This window comes from Benincasa hispida, chromosome 3 (assembly GCF_027475165.1).
Source record: "Benincasa hispida cultivar pf3 chromosome 3, pf3_genome.v1.1, whole genome shotgun sequence".
NCBI classification, from domain to species: Eukaryota; Viridiplantae; Streptophyta; class Magnoliopsida; order Cucurbitales; family Cucurbitaceae; genus Benincasa; species Benincasa hispida.
In genome coordinates this window covers 43,066,649-43,088,015 of record NC_143480.1, presented here as the reverse complement: position 1 = coordinate 43,088,015, position 21,367 = coordinate 43,066,649, and the positions used below count along the sequence as shown (strand labels likewise).

Below are 21,367 nucleotides of genomic sequence, written 5' to 3'. Positions count from 1 at the left end.
GATGAAAAATGTAATAGATAGAATTATTTCATTCCGGTATTTTTTGTAAAGGCTCATCCTTGGTTTAATTACATGCGATGTATGGTTTTTATATATCACATAGTATGCACATATAGTAAATCCCACCTTAGGTTATGCATTGGTCATGCATCATCCCTTTATTGTAAATGTTATAATTTAGAGAAGTATGATTTAATTATGTAAGAGCATGCTCATGCATCATATAATATAAGAGTTATATTTATGCATGCATAAAGAGCATTGGCATACATCATCTTTATATTATAATTGTTATAGTATAAGGGTGAATGGAAACAATGTTTGCTTGGTTATTACACATATATAAAAGTTATGTATAGTAATGACTGGACATTGCATGAAACATTACACATAGCTTACTTTATAAGTGTTATAAACACCTAGTTGTGCGCAATGTATTTTAGTTGTTTCTTTTTAAAAGTTAAAGAGAAATTAGAACTAAAAGCAATAAGAAAGACATGCATACTCACTTAGGTTTAATTCGTGTTTTAAAATGTTTAAAACTTAGATCACATAGATCTAAGATCACGGTTCTAACATGATTATCAACCCTAAGGCTTTAATCTTTTAATCAGTTTAATAGGATTAAATTGACTAATAAAAGGTTAAAGTGTAGCAAATCTATCTATAAGGGATCTTTTGTCTAAGATGAGTTCTGTCTAGGCTGAGGTATTTAAGTTGACGGAAACGTAATACCCCTACCTGGAAAGGTGAATTAGATAGATTTGATGCATGCATGCAAGTTAAGAACAGTCCAGTAAAGTGTTTAAATGTGACTACTTGAACTTGTTCATATTTCATAGACAAAAGTTGTTTATGAGCGGACCTTAAAAAGACGTCTTAGACTAAAATCAATAGTCGGATTGTCTAGGTTAATGAACCCTTAGGTAGAACATTCAATGAGAGGTACTTGGGGCATATGATGCTTCACTTAAACCTTTCACGTTTCTCCTAAATAGTCCACACCGTGAGATCTACCCTTGACATCGATGCACCTTTGGCGTGTCCCCCTAACAGATGGTGTTTGGGTAGGTCAATATCAAGGTGGACAGAAAGAGTGTTCATAGTAAGTGGGAGTGAGAAGTGCGATAGCATATCCCTCGATCTCCCTAATTGGATTGAATAAAGTTACTAGGCATCGCTTCGAGGCACCCTGGGAGTGTCTCCCAAAAGGATGACAATTTTGCACTTTTCTTTATTTAATCTCCTATAAGAGGATAAAGTAACTTAGTCACTTGTTCTAATCTACTTCTTCCTTACGATGGGCTCACTAGGGTGGGAGTCTGGTACCGAAAACGAGGGATCACACTTACGAAGAATTGTTAAAGGTTAATAGTTTTGGATTGAATAAATGGTGGCTATTAGGTTCAGTTCCAAAAGTTGGTTTTGCCTAATGGTTAAGAATGTCTCATCCCAGCGGAGGGGCATCTGATCACCCCACCGGTGACGTTTGTCTTGCCTCACTGGGGCATCGTTGCAAAATAAAAATCTTTCACTTAAGGTACTTGAAACTGTTTTGCAAAATTAATTGTTAAAATGTGGTTTAGCAAAATCTAATAAAGTTTTGTTCGTATTTCAGAAAAATCCTTTTCAAAATGGCCATAGCCATTTTAGCTTTGCTTAGCGCCGAAAAATTAACTAGCGATAACTTTTCGATATGGAAATACATGATCACGACGATTCTTATCATCGAGGATCTCATGTTCGCCCTTGCAAAGGTCTGTCCTCCTATTCCATCTCTAAATGCCGCTCGAAATGTTCGGGAGGCATACGAGTGATGGACACAGGCGAATGAGAAGGCCCGAGCCTACATCTTGGTAAGTCTTTTTGAAGTCTTGGTCAAGAAACATGATCCTATGGTCTCAGTGCGTGAGATCATGAAGTCTCTGTAGGGATGTTTGGACAACTGTCTCAACAGCTTATGCATGAGGCTCTTAAGTATATATTCAACTCCAAAATGGAAGAAGGCACCTCTGTTCGCAAATAGTGCTTAATGGTCCACTTCAATGTGGCGAAGTTGAATGGGTCTACCATTGATGAGGGCAGCCAGGTTAACATAATCCTGCATTCTTTACCGGAAAGCTTCCTACACTTTGTTAGTGTGAACCCTTGACCCTAATTTCTCTACTTGAGTATGTTCCCTACTAATACTAGTATAGTGAGTAGATTGATGTGGAAATTAATGTGTAATGGTAGAGAAAAGGGTGAAAAATTAGAAGAAAAGTGTGAATTTGAAAACTTGACTCTTGGGAAAATCTTGAAAAATTGGCTAAGTATAACCCATGCGTTGGAAGCAAGAAAATTGACTAAGTGTTGTCCATGCGTTGGCCTTGATCATTTAGAGGTTATTTGGGGCGTTGAAGGAAGCCAAAGTGTGGCTAAGAGAAATGCATGCAGCAGCCAATGTCTCGAGAGGTTAGAACAATGCATGCGGCGGCCTCAAGTTGCGCATCCAAGGGCGCTGGACGTTGGACACGATGGTATGCATGTATGCGGCCGAAGGAAATGTGGTGATGTGGTACGAGGGCATGCGGTGATGCAGCGCGAGAGCATGCGGTGCAAGGGCATGCAAAGATGCTATGTGGTGGCATGCGGCGATGCTACGCGATGGACGTGGCAGTGCTATGCGATGGCATGCGGCGATGCTACACGATGGATGCGATGGTATGCGGCGATAGATGCGATGGATGCGATGGATATGGCAGTGCTACGCGATGGTATGCGGCAACACTATGCATTAGTGATGTGCTATGTGTTGGACATGTGTTATGCATTGGACACCCGAAGGCATGTAGGCACATAGGACAAGTTGGTAGTATGCGTTGAAAGAGTGTTGGTCATTATCCTAGTTGAGCACATAGAACAAAGGTAAGCCATGCGAGAGGAAAGGATATGCGGCCAAAGATGAGCCTCGCGAGCATCTAGCATATGTGACCAAGTTGCGTCAATCAGATGCACAAGGTAATATTGAATGGACGCATGCGCCGATTGGTGGTGTCCGGACATAGGAATGTTGCGGCAATTGGATGAGCGCATGAGTGGTTAGATGACCACATATGAGATTGAATAGATGCGTGCAAGGACGTCATCCAGACATGTGGCTTGTTGGGAAGAAATCTTAAGCCTTAAGCAAATGAGGTGAAAATAGGGCCAAGGACTTCTTTTCAAATCATAATTCAAAGATCATTACGAAGAACATGAAAGCTGATTAAACTTTGCATTTATAGCAAATCTATGCGTCGGTCATAAAGCTTCAAAAGAAGACATATATAGACAGTGAAGTTCGAAAATACCATCAACTTAGGACGAGGAGTTCTCCTAGTATACTCATGTGTTCGGAGTGATTTCCAAGCTCCCTAAAAGCTCCATGAATCTAGTTTTCAAGGTAGGGCTGTCGGAGAAGAAGCTCCAAGGGATTGGGCTGGAAACTGAGGAAAAGACAAAAGGATCAAGTTGTTGGGTAAGCTTGAGCTAGTTTTGAAGATTTTGTGATTCCGGCCAAACCACGAGGAGTTCTAAGCTCAGATTTTAGGGTAAGCTTCTTGAGATATTTAGAGCATGTTTGTAGAAGGAAGTATCTTAAGATAAGGCTTAGAACTATGATTAATCTGAGTTTTAAATTAAAACTGGATGTTAGGGGTTCAAAAGGGAGCCTGAGGTAAACAAAGAACTTCTAGAGAGAAAAATTCCTAGACGATCAAGGTAAGTGACTAAAATATTTGACTAAATATTTACAATGTTTTAAAGAAACCATGTTTTAAAGAAAGATTATTCTCATACCAGCTAGTTTTACAAAGTAATTTCTAAGCAAACCATGAGTTATGTTTTAAACGCATGCATGTATGAAAAGTTTATTGAAAAGCTATTTATGTGTGTTGAAATACACCGAGCATGCATTAGTATCTTTAAAGACATGTTTTCTATGCATTATGCTTTGCATGCTGTAGAGAAAGTCATTTATGACTAGTTCTACTTGAAACACGGTACCGAAGGACAGTTGAGAAGGTATCCGAGTAGCTCGATATTGAAGGACAAGTTTAGAAAAGGTATCTGAGCAGAAGTACCTAAGATATGATGGTACTTAGTATGGTCATGTGCACGTAGGTAGTTAAAGTCAGAGATTAAGCAAAAGGGTTCTCTCTTGACTAGCAGTTAGAGATTGAGCAAAAGGTCTTTCTTGACTAGCAGTCAGAGATTGAGCAAAAGGGTTCTCTCTTGACTAACAGTTGATGTTGGGATTTAACCGCAGCAGGGTTATTCTCAACCAAGAACAGTTTTAATGTTTTCTGATAAAAACAACTTCATATGTTTTATGCGTGGAAAATGTTTATACTGCAGTACAAGGTTACTGTAGAAGTTTATATTTCAATTTAATCTCTTTATTGAGACTTTTGCATGAGAATCAGTTCTCTTTCTTAAGTCACTCACTAGTCTAGCAAGCTCACCTCATTTTTAAATGTTTTCCTTTCCCCTAGGTAGCGGTCAAATCCTCAGAAGATAGCTTTGCATCTGCTCTGCCACTACAGGACAAAGATATTGTAACCCGTTTGTTAGGTGGTTACTGTAAATATTGTACACATGTTACAATTGTTCATATAGGGACTAGGGTTTTGGGCATTGAGACTTGTGAAACTAGTAATGTAATTACTCTAAATATGATGTGCTTTTGAATTAATAAATTTTGGCCTAAGAGGCATACGCTGTATATGAGTTTATACATTGGTATTCTAGTTATTTTTCTCTAGACTTAGTAGGCAGTAAGTGTCAACAAAAGGGTTGATACCTGCTGCAGTCATATCCTTTCCTAGGCTCAGAGAGTAATCTGGGACGAGGTGTGACAGTTAGTAATGTGATTCTTAACGAAGTGAAATATAACCTTACAACTCTCCTCAACGAGTTACAGACTTACCAATCTTTACTGAAAAGTAAGGAGAGGAAGGGTGAGGAAAATGTTGCTTCATCTTCCAGGACGTTCCATAGAGGTTCGACCTCAAGAATGAAGTCTGCACCTTCTACTTCTAACTTTGCAAAGGGGAAGATGAAGAAGGGTGGTAAGGGAAAAGGGAAGGCGCCTGCTAACTTGCTGCATGTCGCCCCAAGAAGATGTTCACCACCAGTTGAATAGGGAAAATGTTTCCACTGCAATCAGGATGGACATTGGAAGAGGAACTGTCCTCCCTGGCTGAAGGGAAGGAAGGCCGCCAAGGCAGAAAAAGGTAAATATGATTTACTTGTACTTGAAACTTGTTTAGTGACGAATGATGATTGTGCCTGGTAATTGATTTGGGCGTCACTAATCACGTTTTTTCTTCTTTTCTGGGGATTAGATCCTGGTGACAGCTGGAAGCTGGTGAGATGACGATGCAAGTAGGCACCGGGCACGTCGTCTTAGCTGTGGCAGTAGGAGGGCTCTAGTTAGCTTTACAGAACAGGTTTCTAGTTTTGAATGATGTATATTTTGTTCCCGAACTTAAGAGGAACCTCATTTTTGTAAAGTGTTTATTACAAAGTAAATACACTATTTCTTTTAATGTGGATAAAGTGTTTATTCATAAAGATGGTGCTACTATTTGTACAACATATCTGGAAAGTAATTTATATGTATTAAGGTCGTTAGCCATTAATTCCCTCCATAACACAAAATTGTTTAAAACTGTTGTAACTCAATCAAAACGTCGACATATTTCTCCAAAAGAAAATGCCCATCTTTGGCATCTTCGTTTAGAGCATATCAATCTCAATAGGATTGAGAGACTAGTGAAGAATAGACTTCTAAGTGAGTTAGAAGAAAAATCTTTACCGGTGTGCGAATCTTGCCTTGACGATAAGATGACTAAACGACCTTTTACTGGAAAAGGTTATAGAGCCAAAGAACCTCTTATGTTAGTACATTTTGACCTTTGTGGTTCTATGAATGTGCGAGCATGAGGTAGCTATGAGTATTTTATCAGTTTTACTGATGATTACTCTAGGTATGGGTATGTTTATCTTATGCAACGGAAGTCTGCATCCTTTGAAAAGTTCAAAGCGTTCAAGGCTGAGGTTGAAAACGCATTGGATAGACAGATTAAAACACTTCGATTGGATCGAGGTGCAGAGTTTTTGGACTCGAGATTCTAGGACCATTTGATAGAACATGGAATTGTTTTCCAACTCTCAGCACCGGGTACATCTCAGCAAAATGGTGTAGCGGAGAGGAGAAATAGAACCTTGTTGGACATGGTTCGTCTGATGATGATTACGTTTCCTTACTGGACTCGTTTTGGGGTTTCATAGTGGAGACTGCGGTATACATACTCAATTGTGTTCCCTCCAAGAATGTTGTGAGAACACCTCTATAGTTGTGGAACGAGCGTAAAGCTAGTTTACGTCACTTTCACATTTAGGGTGTCCCTACATACGTGCTCGAGGCAAATCCCAAGAAGTTAAAACAATAGTTGAGGTTATGCCTCTTTGTAGGCTACACCAAAGGTACACGAGGGGGTTATTTTTATGATCCATTGGAAAATAGGGTGTTTGTTTCAATGGACGCTACTTTCCTGGAGGGGAATCATATAAGGGAGCACAGTCCATGAAGTAAAGTCGTGTTGCGTGAGCTTTCCAATGAAACTACTGAAATTTCAACAAGAGTTGTGGATGAGCCTGCTACATCAACAAGAGCTATTAATAGAAGTTTATCTAGTAAGTTGGTTTCACCTCAAGAGTTGAAGGAACCTTGACATAGTGAGAGGGTTGCAAATTCGCCCGTTCGGTATCTGGGTTTCACGGAAATCCTTGCTATGGTAGCAGACGACGACCTTGAGGATCGTTGTCTTATCAGAAGACAATAGAGGATGTTGACCGGAATGAATGGGTCAAGGCCATGGATCTCGAGATGGAGTCGATATACTTTAACTCAGTATGGGATCTTGTAGATCAACCTGATGGGGTAAGACCTATAGGTTATAAATGGATCTACAAGCGCAAACGGGGTGCTGATGGGAAGGTACAGACCTTCAAGGCTCGACTTATGGCAAAGGGTTATACCCAGGTAGAGGGAGTCGACTATACGGAGACTTTCTTACCTTTTGCCATGTTAAAGTCGATATGCATCCTCAAGTATCTTCGAAGAATGAGGGATTATATACTCGTGTATGGATCTAGGGATTTGATCCTTACTGAATACATGGATTCTGACTTTCAGATTGATAAGGACTCTCGCAAGTCCACGTGAGGCCGTCTAGCTCAGGAAGTTCTTGACAGAACTAGAAGTTATTCCAGATATGTATAGGCCCATTACCCTCTTTTTTGATAATAGTGGGGAAGAGGCAAACTCCAAGGAGCCGAGGAGTCACAGGCGTGACAAACACATAAAGAGAAAGTATCGTTTAATCCGCCAGATAGTGCATTGAGGGGATGTGATCGTCACGAAGATCGCTTTAGAGCACAATGTTGTTGATCTATTTACGAAGGCTCTCACAGCTACAGTGTTTGAGGGCCACATTCAGAGCATTGGTCTACAGGATCGCCTGCGACAGGACTAGGGTAAGTGGGAGATTTTCTTATACTGGGCTTTTATGCCCAAATTTATTATTTTGTACTAGTTTTATGTACATCCCACTTCGATTTAGGACAAATAGGAGATTGTTGGGGTTGATGCCCTAAAGTCTCGTGTTCTGTAGTTTGTAAACAGTTTGTACGAACGCTTGTGTTGTATAATATATGATATTTACTTCACATCTTGGTTTTGCTCTGTTGTATGTTTTATTTGCTTTACTAAATACCAATAAACAAAAAATCCCTGGTTATCTGTATGTAACTTAAGCATGTATGTGGTGACATACAAGTGGATCATGTCTTGAGTGATAACCAAAATGGTCTGTAGTATATGGATATAGGAGGGAAACCTTATCCTGGTAATGCTACAGATGCGGTCCGCTTTGTGGAATGGTCATAAGTGTTGTGACTTGTCACAGATGGTCTGATCCTGATCCTTCATGTAAGGGACATGCGAGCGGGGGCGTCCTATACAAAGAGTTTGTGTAAGACCTGACCACGAAGTGTTAACGTCTCATTATATAACACCGTTCATGCAGAGACTTCACATCACTAGGATGACCATAGGTAACATAACCTTAATCCTGAGTGAGTTGGGAACTTCTGCCATTGAGGGCGATTTTTTAATTCTCATGGATGCTCTTCGTTAAGAGTTCCTTCAGTTTAAGTAGTCCCATTAAATTCTTTAATGAACCATCCTCAAATTTGCATGCATGCATCAAATCTATCTAATTCACCTTTCCAGGTAGGTTCTTAGGTAGGGGTGTTTCATTTCTGTCAGCTTAAGTACTCCAGCCTAGACAGAACCTGCCTTAGATAAAAGGTCTTTTATAGATAAATTTGCTACATATTTAATATTTTATTAGTCAATTTAATCCTATTAAACTGATTACAAGATTAAACCTTAGGTTGCTAATCTTACTAGAACCGTGATCTTAGGTCTATCTCCACCAAGTTTTAAAACTCTTTTAAAACCATGATTCAAGCAAAAGTTCGCATGCATGTCTTTCTTATTGATTTTAGTTCTAATTTCCTTTATAACTCTTATAAAAGAAATAACCAAAACCCATTCACATTTCCATGCACAACTAGGTATTTATAACTCTTATAAATTTAATCTATGTGTCATGCTTCATGCAATGTCCATTCATTACTATATATAACACTTATATACCCACACACCCTTAAACTATAACACTTATAATATAAAATGATGCATGTCTATGCTTAATGCATGCATAAATATAACTCTTATATCAAATGATGCATGAGTATGCTCTTATGTAATTTAAATCATATAAACTACTATATCATAACACTTACAATATAGAGATGATGCATGACCAATGCATAAACTAAGGTGGGATTTCAACTATATGGCATACCATATGACATACAATCAAACATACATCCCATATACATTCACCAAAGACTAATGGACCGGGATGATCAGCCTCAAAATCGGAAATTAAAATTCTATCTATTACACAGGCGAACCGAGTCTTGAACTACCCGAACGAAGCCTCCCTAATCGTTTAATAAACCGTTGAGTATCCACGATCGCTTAGCTATGATCGAGTACCATTTACAATGCAATGAAGCATGTGACACTCAATCATTTAGCGCATTAACATTAAACGTGCAAGTCTAAATGATCATTTAAACGACGACGTTGCTGTGAAGCATGATCGTCTAAACGATCATAGAGCAAACGCTTAAGTAACCTTTACTCTGTGATCGTGTAGTCAGTGACTAAGCGATGAAGCTTGCTGAGCTACACAATCGTCTAGTGCGCGTGCATCAACCTTGCTGTTGAATATCTCATACTCAACGAGCGCTTACCCCATCGTTTACACGATTTGATCAACACTTGGTCTTCTTCTTTCTCAAAGTACAGTGCAACTCCTTGCCTTGAAGCTTCATCACGAGCAACTCACATTGACTCAAACTCTTTGATTTATGGTCTCGATAGCAAGTTAATATGCCAAAAAACATAGGGGCTCTTACAATTAACTTTGAATGTAAAAGAACTCAATAACTATAGGCAACCATCCTAAAACTCCATTAATCCACATCCATAAACACATGTTTAACACTTAAACAGAATGTAGACATGTTTTACCCACCAAGAATGCAAATGCTATTCTATACATCAATGTGTTTAGAATATCATAACTTGGCTTTGATACCAATTGAAGGAACTCTTATCAAAGAGAACCTATGAGCGGAAGCAAGATCATTCCAAATTCATTGTGATAGAAAAACAAGCATTCACAAACATACATACAAGTTATGTATCTCAGAATAAGTTACGACATGCTTTCAACAAATAAATACAAAGAACAAGAGACTCACCTTTGAAGAACTTTTCTTCTGTTTATCTCTCGCTCTCGCTTGGATCAACACCTCTCGTTGTCGCTGTGATCGCCAAGCCAATCATCTACCCAAATCTCTCGCTATCGCTCAGCAAACGAACAGCCTTCTACATGAACAAGCAGTAACTGGGACACCACCATTCAGTGACCTTGGTATTTTCGGAGTGGGAATCTAGAAGGTGTAGGCTCTGTTAGATTTAGTAGAGGGAAGGAGGAAAGAACGGGCGCACTCAACGACTAAGCAAGTGGGAGAGGTTTATGTATATTGTATAGACTTGTGCTTGATCGTTTAGTAAAAAGTATACGATCATTTAAGAACTCAACTTGATCGTTTAGACGATCGTTTAGAGAATCTCGCTCTCGCACGCGATCGCTTAGTAAAAGCTACACGATCGTTTAGGAAAATGCGCATGTACAATATCGTTTAGGAAATACTTGAGGCTGTCGTGTAGGCTCTCGTGAGCTAAATGATAGGCAGTATACAATTATGAAGCAATTAACCGATCCTTTTCCAAAATGAAAACATTTTTCATTTTATCCTTTCAGTTATGAAAACTGAATGCAACCTCCCACTTTAATGCACGGTTATGGAGAAAACCACCAACAATTATCTCATAATTATTTAATCATAAATAAATATAATAACCAACTTATCATATTATATTTATAACCTATAGTTTTAATATCACGTCATATACAACATTTAAACCATATTCCTTTTCTCCTTTACTTGATATAAATCATATTTACATCAAAATTTCTCCAATTAATGTATCTCATACATCACGTCAATTATATAATTGAACCAGTTTAATCAAATCATATATAATCAAGCCCCCTATTGTCAATTTGAATACTTCAAATTGACCCAAAAACTGATTCTCAACTTGAATCCATTGAGTTACCAAGGGGACCTTATGAACCTATAGCTTGAAGCTTCAATGATACGTGAATAGCTGACTGAACTCTTTAGCCACGAGATCCACCATCTGTTAACTGCCAGGCACTCCACTAAAGACCGACAACTGCACTCTTCCCACTATATATATATTTCTGTGTCCATCGAATATAACCAGTTAACAATATGATAAACCTTCACAGATGCTCGTAAGTACAGCTGGGCCAATTTATCGTTTTGCCCTTGTAGTTACATCTAACTTCTTAAGTACCACTGATCCCTCTAATGAACAATATCTCATAGTCCTGCTATGAGTGGACACCTCTTAGGCCATGAGAAGGTGTGTGGCACCACATCGTTTAAGCCCCAAAATCAGCCCTTAAGGGAGCAATCTATCTACTTACCCCTGCTTCGGAGAAGGAGTGAATTTCATCTTGTGTAGCTCAGTTCCCAACTCCCCAATCAGACGAATCCCCAAAGTGGTAGGTTTGAGTCAGCAATCTAGCCACTCATACCCATGCAAATCAAAGGACTGTACTCAAAGGCAGGAGTTCCCAACTCACTCAGGATTGAGGTCATGTTACCTATGGTCATTCTAGTGAAGTGAAGTCTCTTTCATGAACGACGTTATATAGCGAGAATTTTTACTTCGTGGTTAGGTCTTATACAAACTCCTTTGTATAAGATGCCCCCGCTCTCATATCTTCACATGAATGATCAGGACTAGACCATCTGTAGCACACCTCAACACTTGTAACAGTCTACAAAGCGGGCTGCATTCGTAGTGTCACTAGGATAAGGTTTTACTCATATATCCATATACTACAGACCATTTTGATTATCACTTAAGACATAATCCTCTTGTATGTCTCCACATACATGCTTAAGTTACAATGACAACCAGGGATCTTAGTTTATTGGTTTGTGGTAAAGCAAATAAAACATCTCATGTTTTATAGACAACATTGAAGAAAATATCTCATATTATTACATCACAAGCATTTGTTCAATACAGATGTTTACAAACTACCGGACCCAACGAGAGTTTAGGTCATCAACCCCAACAGTTTTGGGAATGTGAGAATTTAGTCATTGTTTCTAATAGGCATCTTAGCATTCCTAATGGAGTTTTAAGAGTGTTTGCTAATGTTGAGTATTGTATGTGCATACAACATCTCTTAAGAAACTTGAAACTTCATTTTAAGGATCCATTACTTGATAATTATTTCTTTAGTTTTGTTAATGCTTACACTACTGATGACTTTGAGTACCACATGAGACCCATGGAGTCAATTTGTCAAAATATTAGAAGTTATCTTAGTAGTATTGGGTTTGAGAGGTAGTCTCGGGCATATTCACGAAGAAGAAGGTATGGAATGATGACATCGAATGTTACAGAAATTATAAACTCAATTTTTAAAGATGCTAGAGAATTACCCGTGGTTAGCTTGCTTAGTTCAATTAGAGATATATTCCAAAAGTAGTTTTATGATCGAAGTAAAATTGCTTTTGCAATGAAAACTCTTTTGACTTCTTGGACTGAGAACATATTACAATGAGAACATGAAAAGTTGAGATGTTTCTTGGTAAGAATTCTGTCTTTTTCTTATTGTCTATCAATCACTGTCTATCTCAGATAGACACTAAGGGAAAAATTCCTAATATTTACAACGCTTTGATAGTGAAAGGTCGAGATACTGCCAGTCAAGAAATTAATGTGACTTGTGAAGTATAGAAATTATTAGGAATTAATAGAGTAACTGGTACACCTGAGGTGTGTCCTTCCTGGTCCTCTCGTACTAGGGAAATGTCCTCTTAATGCTCTAACGCCCACACCGGATATGAACCGAACTATCTTATGACGTTCTGAACCCAGCTCACGTACCGCTTTAATAGGCGAACAACCCAACCCTTTGGAACATACTACAGCCCCAGGTGGCGAAGAGCCGACATCGAGGTGCCAAACCTTCCCGTCGATGTGAGCTCTTGGGGAAGATCAGCCTGTTATCCCTAGAGTAACTTTTATCCGTTGAGCGACGACCCTTCCACTCGACATTGTTGGATCACTAAGGCCGACTTTCGTCCCTGCTCGATGAGTGGGTCTTGCAGTCAAGCTTCTTTATGCCTTTGCACTCGAGGGCCAATCTTCGTCTGGCCCGAGGAAACCTTTGCATGCTTCCGTTACCTTTTGGGAGGCCTACGCCCCATAGAAACTGTCTACCTGAGACTGTCCCTTGGCCCGTAGGTCCTGACACAAGGTTAGAATTCTAGCTCTTCCAGAGTGGTATCTCACTGATGCTCGGGCCCCCTCGGAAGGGGGCCTTCTTCACCTTCCACCTAAGCTGCACAGGAAAGGCCCAAAGCCAATCCCAAGGAATAGTGAAACTTCATAGGGTTTTTCTGTCTAGGTGCAGATAGTCCACATCTTCACAGATTATCTCTGTCTATCTCAAATAGACACTGATAGAACTCTATCATGTATATCTCAGATAAACAAATATAGTATTCTATCTCTTTCTATCTCTGTTAGACAATGATAGAACTCTATCACTATCTATCTCATATAGACAATGATAGTATTCTATTTGTTGATACTGATTACCTTTCTCGTATTTATCTATCAGGTTGATCCTATTAGTAACACTAAATACAAGATAATGGATGGAGATAAACAATTCATAGTGAAGCTAGACATGGGAGCTTGTAGTTGTCGAGTATGAGATTTTGAGGAAATTCTATGTGCACATGCACTTGTTGTTCACCGAATGCTTAATTTAGATACCTATTCTTATGTCATTGAGTTTTATTATAGAAAAACATTCTCAATAGTGTACAGTGGTTGTGCTCGACTTGTTGGAGTTCATTTGGATTGTAGAGTTGAAAATGATGTCATGAAAAGATTACCTCCAATTGTTAAATGTCAAGTTGGAAGACCTAGAAAACAAAGAATTCCATCTGTAGGTGAATTTAAAAGTTCATCAAAATGTACTTGTTGTAATCGTAAAGGTCAAAATTACTAGAGTAAATTAACATGCAGTGGAGAAAATAAGAATGAATAAGCACTCTAATTATACTTAATTTGAGTTGAAAACATGCTTCGAAATAACTATTACATAAGAAGGTTTGCTTAATACAATAACTTTGATGAAACCTCTTCAGAAACCAGCAGAGCTCCACGTAAAGATGCTTCAATCTACAAGTAGACCACCACGAATATCATCTCTATTATTCTCTTGCAAGGACAGTATGGTGGAAACACTAAATAGAGCTGGTTTTTATGAAGATTGAAGAAGGTTTGAGAGAGGGTTTTGATTTCCCAGAGTTCTTGAAGAAGTTCTAAATGCTTAACTTAATCATTCAGGCCAACACTTTAATTTATAAAGCTTTCATCATGCAAATTCAAAGCTTGCATGAAGGCTAGCTCATTCTTCATGGATTAAGTAGAATTGGATGAATAAGGTGCTTGCACCATAGTGAAGATTTCCAACTTTTGGAAATTTCTACTTTGTATTTTCAAAATTTGTTTAAAAAAAATTCTAAAATCAAATTTACAAATAAACTAATTTATTTATTTTATTAGTTTTATAAAAACTAATTCAATTAATTAATTTTAAATAAAACTAATTAATTAAACCTTTTAATTAATTTAATTAATTTAATATCTATTATTAAATTAATAAAATATCAAGTTCACTACAATGAATTTAATTTCATATAATTAATATTTAAATCATAATTTAAACATTAATTGATTCTCCAATTTCGTTTAATTTCGAGGAAATTAAATATTTCAATTGTATCAGATACAATTAATAGAAATCCTAATTGAATTTGAACATTTCAAATTCTAAACCCTAATTTCAAATCTCATCAAGATTACTTAATTTACTAATCCAAATTACGAGTTAGTAAAGGGACCTTATAGACCTACAGAACATGAGCTCAACGATTGTAATTAATTGGTTAAGCTCTTTAAACCGAATTAATCATTATTTGTTAACTACCAAGACATTCCACTATAACTCGATAGTTGTACTTTCCTCAATGTAGATATATTTCTGTCCATTTTAACCACAATCGGTAAGTCAATCCTTCACAGGTAATTCATATTTACAGTTGGGTCAAAGATTATCGTTTTACCTCTATAAATACATCTCGCTCCTTAAGCTCCCACTGGCTCTCCATTAAATAATTGATTTATAGTCCAACTTATAACTCATGACCCTCTCTTTCATGAGAGGGTAGGGTCCCATTGTTCAAGGCAAGACACAGTGCTTAAGAGAACAACCTATCTGCTAACCCTAAATCGGGTAGGAGTGAATTCCATATTGCAAAGCTATGGCCCCAGCTATCTATCCGATCTTATCCTCAAAACGGGAGGCTTATTGAGCAGTGCTGTTGGACTAATCTCACCTATGTAGATCAAAGAATAATCACGAATAAACAGGAGTTCATAGTTAGCTCAGGATTCCTACGTCATTGAATTTGAGATAGTCCATTTTCATGGTAAACAGTTATTATAAAGAAAAGTGACTATTTCGAGGTCCGATCTTTATGCAAACTCATTACATAGGATGCCTCCACTCACATGTCTTCACATGAATGATTTTTGGATCACATCATTTGTATTAATATACAAAATGGGTCGCATCCAATAGAGTTACTAGGATGGGGTACCCAATCTCATCCGTATACTTATAGACCATTTTGGCTACATATTTTGGCTCCAACAGTCAATGCACAACCTTTGGCTACATATTTTGGCTACATGTTATAGCCATGGATTTGTTTATTAGATTTTCGTAAAAGAATACAATATCAATAGTAATTTATTGAATAAAGTACTCAACAACATTTTTATTGACAAATAGAATATGTTAACAACATTTACAAACTGCGAGTTTAAGACATTCCCAACAACAATAGTAGGACTTGCAAACTTAAACCAATTAATCAAATGATGTAATCATTATTTTTTCATTGTATACATGTATAAAAAAATGGATTGACATAAAAGTTTATGAATGATATTTTTCTGATTTATTCTATTATTGAGTTGTAAGTATGTTTTATAGTATCTTCACTTTTCAATAGAAATGAAAGAAGCAAAAAAACTATAAGTGATAGACACAAATAGTGTCTATCTGACTCTATCTACTGATATCAGGTAGGTGAACTTCAACAAGAAAAATAGTAGATAGACACAGATAGACAACTATCTATGTCTATCACTGTGTATATAGATTATGATATCTATTTGAATCTATCAGTAAATAGATTTAGATAGACAGCTATCACTGCCTATCTAAATCTATCAGTGGATAGATTCAAATCAATCCTGATAGTTGTAACATTGTCTATCACTAAATATATAAACCATGATTGTTTTCCTAATTGTACACCGCACATTCATTGCAACTACGTCCTTCAGCTTCTAAGTCAAATCCTTAAATGATAGAACTCTATCATTCATTGAAGTCACTTATCCTTTAAAAACTAATCCATTGAAGTTTATCACTGTCTATCTCAGGTAGAAAAAAATAGTATTCTATCTCTATCTGTAAACCTCGTACTCCATTTTTCCTACTTAAGTGTATAATGGGCATGCTAAGCAAAGACTAAGGATATGTTAAAGTAAAGATGTGAAAGGAAGTAAAGAAAGTAGGAAGATGGAGGAAGAAAATTCTAAGTGTTGGAAAAACCTAGTATTGAGTGAGTTTTAGATAGTTTAACAAGTGAAAAATTGGCTAAGTATAGAAGCCAAGAGAAGGCATGCGTTGGTGTTGGGAAGCATTGAAACATAAGGTTGTGTGTGTGGCAACCAAGGCTTGTGAAGTTTTTAAGAGATCTAAGTGTTTAAGCCAAGGACAAACTATGCATTAGAGCTAAGGATGAATGCATGAGTTGAAGAATTTTCATGATGCATTGACAAGGCATGTGGCAGCCAAGGAGCTTACGAGGTTAGTGAACATGCAGGCAAGGCATGCTAGGCATTGGCGCAGAGCCTAGTGCACGCGTGCAAGGGATGCGTTGAGGCTTGTGTGATCATACAGTGAGGAAGAGCCATCGTGCAACGAGTAGGCCAAGCGCGTGCGAGGAAGCGCTCGGTTGAGACTGAGATGAGATTGTGATTTAGGTTGAGATCGAGTTTGAAAAATGTTCAAGTTGAAGCTTGGAGTAGTGTTCGTCATCAATTTCGCATATTCTTGAGTTGAAGTTCGAGGTTGTACTTCTTTCTTCTTCTCAGGTTTCTTCCTTTCAGGTTTTTTCTTTTGGAGAGATGTTTTTCTATTTTGATTTTCTAATGCTTTTTTTTTTGTTGGTTTTTGTTGTCTCTTTGGTCTCTCTTTTTGAAAGTGTGTGTCTTCTAGCACCTTTGCTCTAAACCTTTTATGCTTCCTCTGCTATTGCTACTTTCCTTTCTATTTTCTCTTTTTTCCTTTTGTTTGAATCTCTTCATCTGCATCATCTTCACTATCAGTTTCTTCTTCAATTTCGTCTTCCTTATCAATAATTTTTTTTTACTTCTATTTCTCTTTGGTCTCTCCTTCTAAAAGAGAATCTCTTCATTCTCTTCCTTATCAGTATCTTCCTCTTCATTGTGCTCTTTCTAAACTTGTTCCTCCTCATTTTGCTTCTCTTCTACTTGATCTACATCTACTTTCTCTTGGTTTTCTTCTATTAGCTCTTCATCTACTTTCTCTTGCTCTTCTTCTACTTTCTTTTCATCTTCTTTCTGTTTCTCAATTTGCTATTCTTCATTGATCTACTGCAAGAAAATATTGGAGTTCATAAGAAGAACATTGAATGATAGACAATGATATACTATCATTGTCTATCATCATGCATATAGACAATGATATTTACCTTTTTCTCATTTCTATGTTTCGATCTTTTTTTTCTTTTTTTGATTATCTTCTTTTTTCAACTTCTTCTACTTCAGCTTCTTCTCATTCTTCTTTATCAGTTTCAACATCTTCTTCGACTTCATCTTCTTCCTTTTTTGTTTTAGTTTCAGTGTCTTCTTCAACTCCATCTACTTGTAAATGTATGATAGAAAGTAAAGATCTTTAAAAACTTAATATTCAGATAGACAGTGATAGAGAACTTTCACCATCTATCTTAGATAGACACTGATTGTAACACCCGAAAATTCCATAAGATTCTAAGAGTTGAAGGATGAACTCATACTTGAAGCTTTAGAAGTGAAATTTATGTTAAGTGTCCAAAACTATACCTTGGAAGAAGCATTAGTACTTAGAAAAAAATTCTAATTGTTGGGATCATGTGGTTGGAACATAGTGTGTTGAAATCAAGAATTTGGCTAAGTGTTCAAACTATGCTTTGAGCCTAGAAAATTTTTAGGGCACGAGTTGGCCTAAAAGGAGAAAAATTTGGCTAAATATAAAAAATGGAAGTCGGTAGTTGAATATTTAGGAGGAATAAGAATGCATAAACACTTGAGAGAAGGAAGGACAATGCTTTTAGAGCGAAGATTGAATTCATAGCATAGTCTGAAAATTTGACTAAATGTAGATATTGTTGGGGTTGATGTCCTATATCTCATAGGGTCCTGTAGTTTGTAAACACCTATATGAACAAACACTTGTGATGTAATAATATGAGATATTTTCTTCACTGATGTCTATGAAATATGAGATATTTTAGTTGCATTTACCACAAAACCAATAAATTAAGATCCCTGGTCATCATTATAACTTATGCATGTATGTGGAGACATACAAGTGGATCATGCCTTAAGTGATAACCTAAACGGTCTGTAGTATATGGATAAAGGAGGGAAACCTTATCCTGGTGACACTACGGATATGACCCGCGTTGTAGATGTTACATGTGTTGTAAAGTGCTACAAATGGTTTGATCCTGATCATTCATGTGGAGACATTCAAACGAGGGTGTCCTATACAAAGGAGTTTGTATAAGACCGAACCACGAAATGTTTAGTCTCATTATATAACGCCGTTTATGACATAGACTTTCATTTCATTAGGATGACCATAGATAACATGACCTTAATCCTGAGTGAGTTGGAAACTCCTGCCTATGAGAGCGGTCCTTTGATTTGCATGGGTGCGAGTGGCCTGATTACCGATTTAAACCTACCACTTTGGGGATTTGTCTGATTGAGAAGTTGGGAACTCAGCTACACAAGATGGAATTCACTCCTTCCCCAATGTAGGGATCCCTTAAGGGCTGACTCCGAGGTTTGAACGATGTGACGCCACACACTTTCTCATGGCCCGAGAGGTGTTCACTCATAGTAGGACTATGATGTATTGTTCATTAGAGGAATCGTGATACTTAAGGAGTTAGATGTAACTACAGGGACAAAACGATAAATTGGCCCAACTGTACTTACGAGCGATTTGTGAAGGGTTATCATATTGTTAATTGGTTATATCCAATGGACACAGAAATATATCTGTAGTGAGAAGAGTGCAGCTGCCGATCTTTAGTGGGGTGCCTGATAGTTAACGGATGGTGGATTTCGTGATTTAGTCAATTATTCATGTATTGTTGGAGTTTCAAGCTACAGGTCCATAAGGTCCCCTTGGTAGCTCAATGGATTCAAGTTGAGAATCAGTTTTTGGGTTAATTTGAAGTGTTTAAATTAACAAGAGGGAATTTGATTATATATGATATGATTAAATTAGTTCAATTATATATGATATAATTGATTTGGTGTATTAGATACATTAATTGGAGGAATTAATATATATATGATTTATATTAAATGCCATAAAGGAAAAAAAGAACCATGGTTTATATATTACATATGATGTGGTATTAAAACTATAGGTTATAAATATAATATGATAAATTAGTTATTATATTTATTTATAATTATCAGAATTCCCAAAAAATGAATATTCAAGAACACATACATCAATAAGCAAATTAGCTCACAATGTACTTCAAATCTCAAAAATTGTAACAAAAACTATTGTGCTTAAAATGAAATTGTGCTTAAAACTGCAAGCATTCAAAAATGCACTTACCAGGAATAATTTTTACGTGAATTCCTTGTTGTTGCAAGAAATCCATCTCTTCCCCACCCCTTCCAAACACCTAAAAAACACACAAACAACACCATTAAAAGTATATGATAGAGGAAGAGATTGAGAGAATACAAATATGAGGCAACTTCAATCAACATAAAGGCTTGAATTGTTATTGCATGTTATCCATTAGAATCTTTTATTAAGTTGGCCCTCCTTCCATAAACCGAAATGTAACCATGAGAAGAAAAAAACTACACCACCAATGAAGAAAATGATATTGCTTCTTCAAATGCCACCAAAAAAGGTTAAAACAACAAATAAAACAAGCAAATGGACAGGAAAAGACATAAGATCAAAGTCTACACATAAGATCAGAGCAAATGGATAGGAAAAGACATAAAATATGCAAGAACGTCCCAAAAGTTTTGATTATCCACCACATCATTACTAAGATCCAAACTACGAAAAACTATGGCACATGTAACAGCTAAAGTAGGGACTCTTAAAATGATTGCACATAACAACAAATATAAAAGCACATGTAACTAAAAGGACACTAGGAATTAATGCCATTAGTTATACATGAAGCATATCTAGATATAAGTATTTATAAGATCATTTTTTTACCACTCAATCCTTACATGAACCCCTCCCAAAACCACAAAAGAATGTATATTTCCCCTCCAATAAGCAAACATACCAAGTAGCTTATCAATATTACACAACACAAATAATAATAAATAAACAACTATCAAAGCCAAAAACTAGCATTGATAGCATTAGAAACAAGTGATGTGTGCCCTAAATATTTTAACACCCCAATCTCAACACCTTCAAATTGATTCAATGGCGCAGGGGTTGTGATTGTGAATCATATTCTATGGATGAATTTGTTATGCCCTCTATCTAGAACCTCCCTGTACTCGTGCGACCGATATCATATGAAAGTGTATGAACAAACAAATATAAGTTGCGTGAACATAAGCAATTTATAAATAATGAAAGAAATGAACTCAACCCATAAATAACTACCATAGTTGGACAATCGTCATTGTAATGATCCCAAATTTCAATGCTAAACTAAGGAACATTACCATATTTTAACCTACAACTAACTTTATAACTCTTATATTTTAAAAAAAATTCGACAACAAGGATGCCTAAGAAGTTCCACTACCATAAACCACTCAATGGAAGTCATAAACAACTAAGCTTGAAGAGGACAAAAAGAGCTTGCAAGAGAATGGTTTTGTATTACTAAGAGCACAAATAGAGATAAGTGTAGAGTGCAAAATTTAACACCGCTAACTAAGAATTGCTAATCCAGACCAAACTCCACAGGCTAAACACATCATCAGCATGTAATCTTAAGAAAATTAATAGTTACCTTCCCATTATTTCTCCAAAACTACTTCATGCTTATAAACTGGTTGCCATGTAACTACTTCATGCTTAAGAAAATTCTTGTAATGTCTCATCCATATAAGTTGCTTGCC

At 36.9% G+C, this 21,367-nt stretch overlaps 1 pseudogene; it reads left to right on the top strand.

Moving 5' to 3' along the window:
- The first annotated feature begins 12,122 nt into the window (after positions 1 to 12,122).
- Positions 12,123 to 13,868, top strand: LOC150037288 (uncharacterized; annotated as a pseudogene).
- Positions 13,869 to 21,367: the final 7,499 nt, after the last annotated feature.